Genomic DNA, 14,213 nt, shown 5'->3' on the forward strand with positions numbered 1-14,213 from the left:
ATGTGCTCACTATTTAACATAACACCTTCCCTTAGCAAAAACTCGTCCAGATAAGCCTGTCGGTTTTGACCTTCAGGCCATCCTGATGCTTCCTGTTTCAGCTTCAGAAAGGTATCAATATAGTGAGCAAAGAAGTTTTCTTCCCCTTCAAATTTTTGAGAAAAGTGCCACACCTCGTAAAATTCAATAACTTTATAACCGCGAGAACGTGCTAAATCTAACTCTGGACTGCACCAATAACCTGTAAATGATCGGTCCGTATGAGAGCATAATGGGGTCATTTCGGAAGCACACTTTCCACACAGGGGGAAGATTAATTTTTCGTTAACTGTGATGGGCAAAACCGGTAAAAAGAGATCAGTAGGTGCTTCCACTTTTGCATGGCAAATACCAAAGTATACCCCAGGAGAATAGTCGAAATTATCGATAATAACTTCGGGATGCCCCATAGGAAATACATGGTATTTCATAACCCATGGATAAAGGCTATTGAAGTCCAAATAGCGAATAACTTCCCCTTCTGACTGAATTTTGTGATACATTTTGTAGCAGTCGGTTCTGCCACCATGCAGAGCACTACGAGGTAATATGGGATCTGGAATATTAAGAGCAGCAATAAAGGTTTTCAAGGGTGAGTTTTCAGAAATTTCTGCATTAAACTGACATTCCCAAATTGAGATAACGTCGAATCCCTGGCTACGAAAGTAGTTTTCGCGATCGTTCGTTTGCTCAAAAAGGGTTATCATGTTTGTATTTCTGTATGGTTGGAATGTATTTGGGTTGTAACAAAACTGACAACCATGGAAGAAGCAACCGTAAAAATCATATAAAATGCTTCCACATTTCCCATCGACAAAATAAGGTCCGATGCGGACTTCCCCCCCCCCACAGAACGTGCATGTTGTATGGTTATGTTGTTCTGTTGTTCTTGCCATTTGAGCCAAGCCAAAGCCTTTCGACTTTGTACGTTTGCCCCTATGTAACCCCGAGCAGGAAGTATGGCCAATGTGTTAGGTTTCAAAAAGTTTTGGAGAAATACTCTCAAACATACTCCTGCAATTGTAATGTCATGGAGAAAGGGATCAATCTGGGTGAGCTGTATGAAGAGAGTGCGAAAAGTGTTGCAACTATCACGCAAAACACGCACGTCATCTTTCGTATAAGCTAAAAGTTCCGCTTTCAGACAGTATTCAGTGTCTAGCCGATTTTCGTACCAAGTCTCGAACTCTGTACGAGTTTCTTTATTCATAAATTCCGGCTGGAAATATGATTTTTCGGGGATGACTCCACGATAATCCAGAGAATCGGATGTGTGAAACTTATGAGGAAAGAAACCCTTACGAACTTCTGGGAGATCGAACATGGCTGGGAGTTTCCTAAGAGCAACACTAATGTAGGAAAAACTATCAAGAAATATGATGTTTAAAGGGTCATAATAGATAGCAAGTATCTTCGATCCGTCAAACACTACACGGGGTTGGAAAGTTTTTGAAAAAAGATATTCCAAAATAAAATACCCGTCAAAACCACGAAAATTGTGTGCAATTACACGAATATTTTCGTATTTTGGTTTGACAGTACGAAGGATTTTACCATCTCGATCTCTTTTCATGATATTCCTGACAGAAAACAACTCATCTAGAAACTGACCCACACAGTTTTCACCCCAGAACTCGCGTTCGTGACTACCAAAATCAGCTATACATAATACTGGTACATGACGATGATTTTTAGCTATAGTTTCTGTATCAAAAAACCCATAGAAACCTGTTTATTTGAGACCTCCGATTTCTTCACAAAGCATTTCTGTTTTGGGTGAACTAATTTGCAGTAGTTGCAGAAATTTTTAGGTGGACAGATGTGACTTTTATCTGTAGAGAAAGTAGTCAAACACTGTCCGCAACGATGGAATTTTGAACAAATATTATTTTGTATGTGCAAATTCAGACATTCGTTGCCGTAGAAAAACCTATTGCATAACTTGCACAAAAGAAGGTTCTGCACACTATGATTGGCGTTTGTGCGGTAGCGGGTGCACACATTTTGGCATCTATGCATATGCAATTTCATAGAAGTGCTGTATGTGTGAAAGCAACTGGGGCAATAATATTTATTCCCAAACAGAGCAGGCACACTACGCACTAAATCATAATGAGAGTTGTGGTATAAAAGGCAAATCTGTTTACTTGCATTTGGCCCCCGAAACACCACAGAAAAATCAGCATCTGCCGAAAAAATTACGATTTGGTATTCCGGAGTCAAATGCTTTTGAAAGAGATCTGCTTCTGGAATACCGCAAGAAATGAGCGGAACCCCTGCAATTTTGTGGAGAGTTAAAGCCCTCTTTGTTTGTATCTGTTTACAATCTAAACACACTTGTCTGTATGTTGCAACATCATCACTATGTGAAGAAACACCCAGAACAAGCGCTCGGGCCATGCAAAGATTGTCTTTGTTGTTAATTTCCACAACAGCTCTTTTGATTTTCACAAATTCATCCAGGCTAAGCAGCGTTCTTCTTTTAACATTGGTTCTGCCACCACCATTGTTACTGATATTGATAAGTACGACATCGATAATCAGATCATTTGCCAATAGAAACTCACGTTTCGATTGGGCGACAGCATAAAAAGCATCAACTATCCTTTGGATAGTTAGTTCAGAAAGCAACATGAACGGTAAGTTTATGTTGCTTTCTAAACTGGATGCACTAACACCCAACCGAACGTGAGAAAAAGTTCCAGAACCCGATAAACGCTGAATGATTTCATTAAGCATATCTCGAAATATATCAAAAAAACACTGTGGTGAAAAGAGTTCCAGATCACGAAATCGAACTTGATACTCCAATTGTCGAGTTTGATACTTGATAGATTTACGTGATCGGGCCACCGAAACAGTATAAAAGTCCTTGTAGAGTGAGGGTTCGATAGTTGTAGAAGTAGAGAGTTTAGTTTCACATCCAGTAACTGAATGTGAATCATATAAATTTTGGGGAGGGTTCGCGACTTCCTCCAGCCACACCAGCGATTGTTATATTAGAATTAATACCACGTCCTGTGATTTCCTCATTTTCTTCAGTCAAATCTACATCTATAATGGTGGGTTGATGATTGAATATATTCCCATTACCATCAATAAACCGAATAACAGATGATCGCTATTAAAAAATAAATAAATAAATAAAAAATTACTTTCTAGATTTCAGAAATATCGTTTAGAAATAAAAACTCAAGGTGATTTTAGCAATTTCAATACTACATAAAAGTTTCACTAACACACTTTTACTAAACATCAACCCTCAAAATTTTCCCCAAAAAATCCTAATAACCAAAAATAAATTAAATGTTACTCATCATAATTTATTAGCAATTTCGACACTATGCGATGGTTTCACTAATACAATATTACTAAATAACTACACTCAATATCTTTTCCCAATCAAAAATTCAAAAAAAAAAAAAATAATATATATATATATATATGACTTATGGGATTTCACTTAACACAAAACAGAATGAATATCATGAACATGATTTTTATTTTCCATTGCAAAAACCACCTTATAACTTTATAGACAAAATCGCTAATGTAGTCACTAAAATTCACATGACATTGCTATAAAATGACAAAATTAACTTACCTTTTCTCCAGGAAAACTCATTTTGAAACTATAATAATCTTCTGAATGCATACAAAATTTACCAATACTAGAAACTCAAACAAATGAAACGTGCGACCCTTGAGTCTATTTATAAAAAAATTAGAACCAATGGAAAACGAATAATCACATCATGTGACAATGAATAACTTAGTTCTCAACGATCACACAAGGTCAAATTACGAACCTTTGCTACCCATCAGAAAGTTGACTAATACACATCCCTGAGAAAAATTTTACCTTTGAAGTAACCGTTATCTATACAGGTAAGAAAAGAACGATGACCGACTGATCGGAAATGAGTCACTCAGTTATCTACAAACAATGTTAATGAAAATTAACAGTGTGGGAAAATAATTCGCAAATAAATTCTACTTACAGAAATAGGTTAAGAGCACAAGGAATCGAAGGTAAAATTAATAGTTATATTGGTAATTTCCCAACGGAAACCAAGAGTTCGAAACAAAAAACACGATTTCTCACCTACATACAAAAAAGGTGACCGGATACTTAAAGATAAGTCTTAATGAGAAATATACAGTGTTGGAAAATAAATTCTCATATACTTTATATATTTATTAATTCTGCTCAGTTATTCTGTTAGAATATGACTTGTAAAAGTAAAATACAGAAAATAACCAATCAATTTGAAAAAAAAAAATAAATAAAAATTTCACTTGTCTGAATTCCATACTCTAACAGCAATCGGAATTCGAAACCGGAAATAACCCTTAACCTAAACAAAATGGCACATAGACTTTCCCACCAAGCTTGGGCAACTTTAAGATAAGACTTAATGAGAAATATTCAATGTTGGAAAATAAATTCACATATACTTTATATATTTATTAATTCTACTCAGTTATTCTGTTAGAATATGACCTTTAAAAGTAAAATACAGAAAATAACCAATCAATTTGAAAAAAGAATAATAATACTAATTTCACTTGTCAGAATTCCATACTCTAACAGCAATCGGAATTCGAAACCGGAAATAACACTTACCCTTAACAAAACAGCGCATAGACTTTCCCACCAACATTGGGAAAGAATTAATACAGAGAACCAAACGGATACTAAAGTAAATTAAGTAGTCCACTAGCTTTTCTTGTTATTTACAGAAATATCTTTCAACTCCTATGTTTTGTGTGTTTTGTGGTGTGAATATATGTTAGCCACAGTACCCTATAATGAAAACTCTTTTCAGACTTGTGTTTGTGTTCTGTGAATATATGTTAATCAACAATTTGGAATATTCAGAAAACCTAGATAATACCATGATGTTCCCATTCTGGAAAGAAATGTAAGTTTTTTTTTTTTTTTCTTTTTTCAAAGAAAAGTTACACCAAGAAAAACACCCTTTGCATTGTTGATATATGTAAATTCCTATTTCTGCATATTGCATTGTAAATAATATATGTGAAATAAATATGTAAACTTAAAAGAACAAACAGTGTCTTTGATGTGTTATGTATGTTTAAGTAAGAACACTTTTGAAATAACCGTGAATACACACACGATTTGTTTATTTATTTATTGAATTTTAAGATCTTACTTTTAGACAAATCAAAATATCTGGATGAATTATGAATAAAAAATATGAACTTGATTAGAATATGAATATAGAAGAAAATACAGATGAGGTATGGAAAAAAAAACCTGTATGTTTGAGTGACATAGCATATAATTAAATTATTCAGAAAACCTCGAAACTGTGAATTTCCAAACACATAACGTCACGATTCTTATCTCTAAATATCACCCACAAGGCAATAAACGAACCAAAAACATCAAGTGATATTTCTGACAGACAAGGGCCCCAGCGAAATTCCAAAATCAATAACAACAAACTTTCACGTCACGATTCCTTATCTTATCTTGATCTTGATCTTGTCAGAAGTGTCCACCAATGACAACACCATTACTTATACACTAATATATCTCCCTTTCCATTCAAAACAATAACGTCACTTATTTACAACTAACAAATGACGTCACTTATCTACATCTCATAACAACAAACATTTACGTCACGATTCCTTATCTTATCTTGATCTTCATCTTGTCACTAGTGCACCACCAATCACAACACGAATCCTTATCTCTAATATATCTCCCTTTTCCATTCAAAACAACAACGTCACTTATTTACAAATAACAAGTGACGACATTTATTTACAAATAACAAATGACGTCACTTATATACATCTCATAACAACAAACATTCATGTCACGATTCCTTATCTTATCTTGATCTTCATCTTGTCACCAGTGCACCACCAATCACAACACGAATCCTTATCTCTTCCATCACCCATAATTCCATATGCGAACCAAAACACAAGAACTGAAGCCATTGACACATATGCCCACAGGGAAATTCCAAACATCCCATACCCATGACGTCACACACAATGACGTCATCAACCAACACGTCACAATTCCTTATCTTATCTTGATCTTGTCACTAGTGGGACCCATACTACTCGGCAACCTTTTGAGTCAGAAGAGTCAAAAATTACAATTTACAAAATTTTTAAAGAGCCACAAAATGTTTTCTTGCCAACAATAAATAGTACTCGCATAAATAAAGTTTTTTGATAAAAAAAAAACTAATCTATTTATTCATAAGAAAAAATATCTATTTATTCATATATAAGTAGTGTTTTTCACAACAAATTAGATAATATATATATATGGCATTATTAGATAATTACTTATTATTTAAGTAAAAAATTAAAACAATTAAACATTTACTTACAGCACTAACTTATACTTCAATAACAAACAATTGAGCAAACAAATTCAATAGAAGCGATGGCTTTGCATGGTTATTCAAGTAGAAAATTTAAACTTTACTAAACAATGTAACTTGTACTTAAAATAAAAAAAAACTATAACATACATTTGAGCTAACAAATTCAATGGGAGCGTTGGCTTTGCATGGTTTTAGAAAGTTTGGATAAATTTGGCTCATAACTTGTTGTTTTAAGTTTCAAACACGACTCTAAATTTTCATTTGTTAGTTGGCTTCTTACTTTACTTTTAATTATATTCATGCAAGAGAACGCTTGCTCGCACGAATATGTCGATCCGAAGATAGTCAGCAATCCAAATGCCAACTTCTTCACCTCACTGTAGCAATCTGGAAGACTATTCCATGCGTCGAATATAAGTGCCTCAACTCGCGGCATTTCTTTTAAAGCTGTCCACTTTTGTTGCGTTACGTACATACATTTCTGGACCTCCAACTCTTCCAACTTGCTTTTCAACTCTGTAAATTTTCCACTCCACAAAGCTTTACTTTTTAAATCGATCAGTTGCATTTCTAGAGATCCAGTATCAATTCCAAATGGCTCAACGTGGATTTCGTTACTATTTGTGTTGAGAGGATTTACTATGAATGCTAGAGTGGTTTTGTTGGTTTTGAATTGCTCAAATCTGTCAGCAAATTCATCTTTAATTTTTTTTTATAACTGTGCTGAAGTAATTCGTGTCAACAGTTGCACTGGTTTTATCGCGATATTGCTTTAGAAATTGAAAATGAAGTAATTTACCGCTCTGAATATCTTCTGCAAAAAGAATTAATTTTTCTTCAAAACAAACAATTCTTCTACCAAAACATAGGCTGGGTTTCCCTTTCCTTGCAGTTTTAGATTCAGCTCATTTAATTTCGCTGTGATATCTACCATAAAGTAAAATTTTTGCAACCATTTGTCGTTCTCTAATTCAGGGTGATTAATGCCTTTTTCATTTAGGAATGTATTTATTTCATTCAAGCACAAAGCAAAACGTTTCAACACCTTACCTTTGGAAAGCCATCGCACTTTATTGTGAAGAAGGAGGTCGGAATACTGAGTCTCCATTTCGTTTAAGAATTCTTTAAACTGACGATGGTAGAGTGCTTTTGACAAGATGCTGTTAACAATCTTGATTACCAAATTCATGACCTCAACTATTTCGGCCGGAAATGTTTGGGCACAAAGCGCTCCTTGGTGTATTATGCAGTGAAACGTAAGAATTTCGTGGTTTATTTTGCTCCGCAGAATCGTTGTTGCCCCTTTATTTTTTCCTGTCATACTTCTGGCTCCATCAGTTGCTATTGAAACTATTTTATTTAAATCGATCTTATTGTCTTCAAGGCATTTTTGCACGGCATTCGCTATATCTTCCCCTCTAGTTTCTCCCGAGAGCGGTAGCAATCCTAGAAGTTCTTCTTTTGGACCTTGGGAAGACATATACCTGACAAAAAGGGCAACTTGTGCCGTGTCTTTTATGTCGCAAGACTCATCTATAGCAAGTGATAAGCAGAAGAAGGTTGAATATCTTCCACCTGCAAATATGTTACATTTGAAGACATTTTAGCTATTCTATCTTGTACTGTTTTAGCGGATAGTGGCAAATCTTTGATTTTTTTCAAGATTTCTGGTTTGTTTTTGAAATCACGAAACAGTTCTTCAGATGCACGTGTGAAGCAATCTTTGACATACTCACCATCTGAATGGGTTGCCTTTTTTTGCAATTTCTAGTGATACCGCGAAGCTTGCCAGATTAACATTACTTGTAGATTGCGTCCAGTTATTTAACATGGAACTTGATTGCTGTTTTTGTTTTTGGATCGTCGACAGCTTTTTTTCGTTCTTCGCCGGCTGGATATTTACTAGCAAACTGAGTATGTTTTTTAGTGAAGTGTCTCTCTAAATTTGATTTCTTATTGTGTGCGAGTTTTTCGTGGCAAATGAGACAAGTCGGAAGGCCATCTGAGTTGCATATGAAAGCGAACGACTCCGTCCAATCCCGATTGAATTCTCGATGCTCTTCTTCAGTTCTTCTCTTTTTTTTTTGTAGATGCCATGCTTGCGGTGAAGCTGTAATAAAGAATTTTTAAAATTATTATTTAGGTATCCAAAACAGCAGATGACAAGTTTTGCAATTATTTACTATGTCAACGTGTACCTAAGTAAATACATACGAGAAGCTGGGCATAATAAAATATAATTTATCAAAAAACATTTTACATCGATATTTCCCAATTAAAAATACCTACCTAAATAAAATAAATAATTCTCTAATAATTTAATTATTAAAATAAATTATTTAGACACGAAACACTGTTTGTCTCACTCTCTCACATACTGATTGACTATAAGTACATAGTTTCGTCGCATCTGTGGTCGCCTCCCGTGTGCGGCGATCGCCGACTGGCACGAATGGACTTGTCAGAACGTGTTTATCACGGCGCAGTCTGCACATTTGCCGATCTCTGCCCTAGAGACCAAACACTGCATTTTCGTAACCGTTTCGTAAGCAGGGTGGCGATAGTTTAACACTGGGTGATGAAAGTCATCTCCCCTCCCCTAAAAATAAATAAAAAAAACAACCTGCATGTTTGAAAGCGGAAATGGTCTCATAGCATCCATTCCAAGGAATGTTATTTCACATTTTGTGCCATGCAATCTAGGTAATTTTCTAGTGTGCTGCCATCTCACGGCCAACACATGAAGGAAAATAAATGGCGGCGTATGTTTGTGTGATATAAAGATAACGCCAATGTTTTGATTCAACAGAAACAAATCATTCATAGTCTCTCTCTCTCTCTAGGTACTGGTCACATCGAACATCATTTTTAAAATTATCCTCTAAATATTTTCGTTTAAAAAATAGTCGTTTCTGTTTTTCACACACACATACCTTCCAAATACTTAGACTAATTTTTATGACATCAGAGATCTACTAACCTTGGAACTCTGAACATTAACAAAGAGCGAGAGAACGCATATGCAGATAAGTATATTTAACTGATGCACGTCTTCATCCCTTCAGGTTAAAAATAAATTCACAAACGCGTGTGTCTGCTGCAGTTGTTGCAAGAGTATTTTATATTCATCTGCGACTGTCAACTGAAAACGGAAGTTTTGGCTGCTCCATTGTATTTCGTAATTATGTTGAAATTGGTTTAAACGCAAGTTATCAAGGTTTGAAAAGCAGCAGCTAAATAATAGTTTCTTTCAGATAATTATTCATTATGAAAATAATAAATGAAGATGCGTGAAAACGTTTTATGTTCGATCTTTAGACCAGAGTTTTCCGATTATATAGAAAATATATAAAAAAATAAATAAATAAAAACTAATTAAAAATTATTCTTAGCCCCTCCTTCGTACACAAAGTGCAACGGATTTATAACTTTTCGTAGGCGAAGTTCCATAAAGAAACAAAGTGCATATTAATATAGTATTTCATCAAATGGCCGCTAGGAGTCAGTTTTGATTACAAGGAGCGGATTAATCTTACCGAACGTAGAACATCACATAGATTCGATTTAAAGTCTACACTGCACGTTTTTCTCTTTCACTTACGATATTCTTCTGGTAAAGGTGAAGTCGTAACCGTGAAATATTCAGGTTATGAGGAGTAAGGTAAAAAGTTCCTGAAATTATTTTACTTGATGATTTGTTGGAAATCCTTCACTCCTCGTTTCTGACTGGGTAACCAAAAATCGTGGGTAAGCTCACCATCAATGGGAATTCGAAGTAGAAAAGAAAAAGAAAATCATTTTATTATTTGACACTTCCAGGGAGTCCAAAGACTCATCGAGGGAGAATGTGCCAACAATATCGAACGATTGGGCCCCTTCCAACTACTAACCGCGCTCAAACTTACTTAACTGAGCCATTAGTTGCAGAGGCTCTACCATTTCTCATTTTATTAAATGAATCTTGGTGTTATAATATCTAATGAAGCTTAAATGGTTTTTCACTCTTTTTTAAATGGTTACGTGTTTTTTTTTTTACTTACCCATCGCGAACCAGGTGTGGATTTATCTGTTCATAGGTATCTGCTAGGTTTTTTATATGACAGACAATCATTCAAGAGAAGACGGTTCATAAGAATAGGTACACTCCTGATTTTCTCAGAATTTTGGTATTTTCTTGTTAATCTTATAATTAATGTGATGCTTTATCCTCAAAAATGATCATTATGATAATATATATATTTTTTCGATAAATCAATCAAACTTTTTTTTCATACATAAATGTGCATACAGGTATATAAATATTTTTTTAAACTTAGCGGCATGCTACTATGTGCTACCAAAGAGCCCTCTTTTCTTCTTCTTCTGCTTCTTTTTCTTCCACTACTGCTACTAATATTTTTTTTTTTTCAAAATGACAAGGTTTACTATCATGCAGAGTATTTACTTACAATGAAACATATAATATTTTCTGTAATAGTACAAAGATTCAGTACAAAATGCAGAGTACTTTATTATTATTATTTTTTTATAAATATGAATATACGTATTTTAACTAGCTAAATATCTATATATTGCCATTAAGTAACATAGATATATCTGCTTGGAAGCATATATCTATGAGGACAACACACACACACACACACACACACACACACACACACACACACACACACACACACACACACACACACACACACACACACACACACACACACACACACACACACACACACACACACATGTAGTAGGGGTACTATAATCATAGTAGTATATTTAACATTTCACATCTTTCGACGCCAATGCTTGGATTTTGTGAAGATGTTTTAGGTGTCATCAGATATATAATTAGACTACTAAAACTACGATTAGCAGTCTAATTGATATATCTAATATTACTATTAATTATTGTTATTATGCGTACAATTAAGATATTACAATTATTACTTTTCTGATACAATTATTACACAATTATGAGCACATTTATCTATTAGCAGTATATTTGTTATTTTGATCACATATTTCAAGTCGACGTATCATTATATAATTAGACTGCTATTTTTTTTTTTCACGTGACTGTCTTATTATGGGCATTGTTATTGCCGTGTGTTGAGTACAGGGAGGACCACAAGGTACTCTTCAGGGCAGCATATGAAGTTAGGTTTTATACACGGTACCAGATCTCTTAAATAACTAATAGAAGCTTATTTAATAGGCCTGATACCGTACATAGACTTTTTAATACAGAAAATATTATATATAATATTTTCTGTATTAATATACTTATTTCATAAGCATTAACGAAGTTTCAGACATCTTTATGCTTATTATGCTGTCTTTACAATAGAAAGTACTTCACTGCATCGTCATTATAAATAATTTCATCTAATTTTTTTTTTTTTTATAGTTTTTATTTACAGAGGTACGACGAGACTGGTCTGAATACTGATGCAATAAGAGTGGATCATTTTTTCTCATTTTTCAATTTTAAACCATTTTCATATACTTTTATGTATTCCACTTTACATTGGTTGCTTTCCGAGTTTTATTTATTTATTTATATGCTTTAATGTATACAATACATTAAAATTAAATTAAAGAGAAAAATTAATTTCTCCTATGACATTCACTGGGAAAACGGAGCGCAGATTGAAAAAGAATATATATAATTTGAATTATGAAAAAGAAAATAAATTAAAAAGTCATATTAATAGGAATTTACAAATTTTTCTTAAATATCGCTAGTATTTTTATATCGTATTGAACTCTAAAAAAATAGAGAAAAAGTTGATTGACATAGTCTTTGAGTAAGTATAGTATGCAAAAGTTAGTTCCAAGCTACTACTAGTTCAAGATTCTTTTCTCTACCTTTATTTTCATTATTTTGTTTTAAGTTTTCTTGCATAAGTTTGTGAATGGCCTTCATTTTACGAAAATATTTTTAAGCAGCTCATGCTAAATGAAATATGTCTTCCATATTTCCTGCGCGCGCTGAATTTCGGAGTATTATCAATATATCAGTATTTAATAGCCTTTGAGTGTGTAAAACATAATATATGTCTTCTATTTCTTTCTAAAAATAATCTTTTATATTTTATACGGTGCATGAGAATTTCGATTTGTTAACAGTATGTAAATCGTTAGTTGAAAAACAATTCAACCGACTCATCTCAGGGATAAATGAAATTCTAGTCAATATTGTGAACAGTCAAACATTAATCAATGAAAAACAAAGCACAAGTAGATAAATATTGCTTTTTTTATTTAATGCTTTGTAACGGCCAGTTGCCCCATTATCAAACACTCAGAACGTCCTTTTCCTCAGAGAGTTATGAAATTTATGGATGTCTGTAATCTCTTTCCAACATTAAACGGTCATATTAAAACAATTGGAGACTATACCTCATTTAGTAAACTTTATTCATGCACTTGGATTGATTAGGTTATCACTGAAATAAGTTGATTATATTTTAGAAATAAGTGTATTTTCCGAGTAACAGAAGACCATCATACATTACACGAATTATAGTGCAAATAAGTAACCACAGTCCAGGCAACAGTACAATTTCAGACGTTGAATTAATGACTTTTATGAAAGAGAGAGAGAGAGAGAGAGAGAGACTTTCGAAATATATTGGCGGACTGTATAGACATGGCTCAATAGAGAGACATCTTTATATTTGATAAAAATAACGCCATTAACATATTGAGGATATCACATGACTAATTACATATTCATCTGAGAACGAAATGAAAATGAAATTACATCTACTCCATCTTATTAAGATGGTGCATTTAAAACTTAATTTATAAAGTTGCGCATTTTAGTTATAAATATCTTTCTAAAACTTATTATTCATAATAGTTCTTAATACTATGACAGTGTTCATCACTCAGAATAAAGAGAATTCGTATTTGTATTTTTATTTTGGAAATTATGAAAAAAGAGGGCGGGATGAGAAAGTATGTGGAAATTATAGTTTGACAATTGATTGCTGTCAGTGATGATAAGAGCAAGTACGTGGTATCAGATTTTTAACGTATGTATGTATATATATATATATATATATATCGCTCCTACTGAACACTGTATTCTTTCGAAGCGAATATTTCTAACTCGCACAACTTACAGAAGCCAGTTCTCAACCATATGTAATGGTGCTAAAGTGTTGCTGGTTTTCATGATCGTAGATTTTGTACAGATTCTTCAGGTTACAGGATTCACAGGTATAGTACCTACTACATAGATTGTGTGTGTGTGTGTGTGCGTGTGGGTGGGTGTGTGGGTGTGATCTCATTAGACCCGAAATCTAATTTTAAATAAACATTTACTGACATATTCTATTCAATAACGTACATACTAGATTTTTTTTCTGAAGGACTTTAATAAACTTTTTCTAAATATAGTGTAGTATATACGTACAGAAGCACAAGTATATAAACAATTAAATATAATACGTGCTTACACAAGATTTAAAAACCGTGCGCTGAACTTTTCAGTAAGTGATTCAGTTTTGACCACAGATATCCATTATTGTATAATAATTGCCGTTCCCATTCTTAGGTTCAAATCTCGTTGAGGAATTCATTTAAACAATCAGCTGTAAGTGTACAGTGACAAAAAACAGTTCGAAATGATAATGAAGATTAGACTAATATGAATTTTGGTTTTATTGAGACTGTACGTTTTTAATGTCAGAATTGTGGCAAAGAAAACCCGTTTGAAGTGTATAAGCCAGAAACTGCTTTATATTCAACTTTTGCTGAATGACGTCACTATACATGCATATCCATTAT

Source organism: Typopeltis vanoorti, chromosome 12, assembly GCF_054136105.1.
Source record: "Typopeltis vanoorti isolate ZY-2024b chromosome 12, IOZ_Tvanoo_1.0, whole genome shotgun sequence".
In the NCBI taxonomy this organism is placed as follows: domain Eukaryota; kingdom Metazoa; phylum Arthropoda; class Arachnida; order Uropygi; family Thelyphonidae; genus Typopeltis; species Typopeltis vanoorti.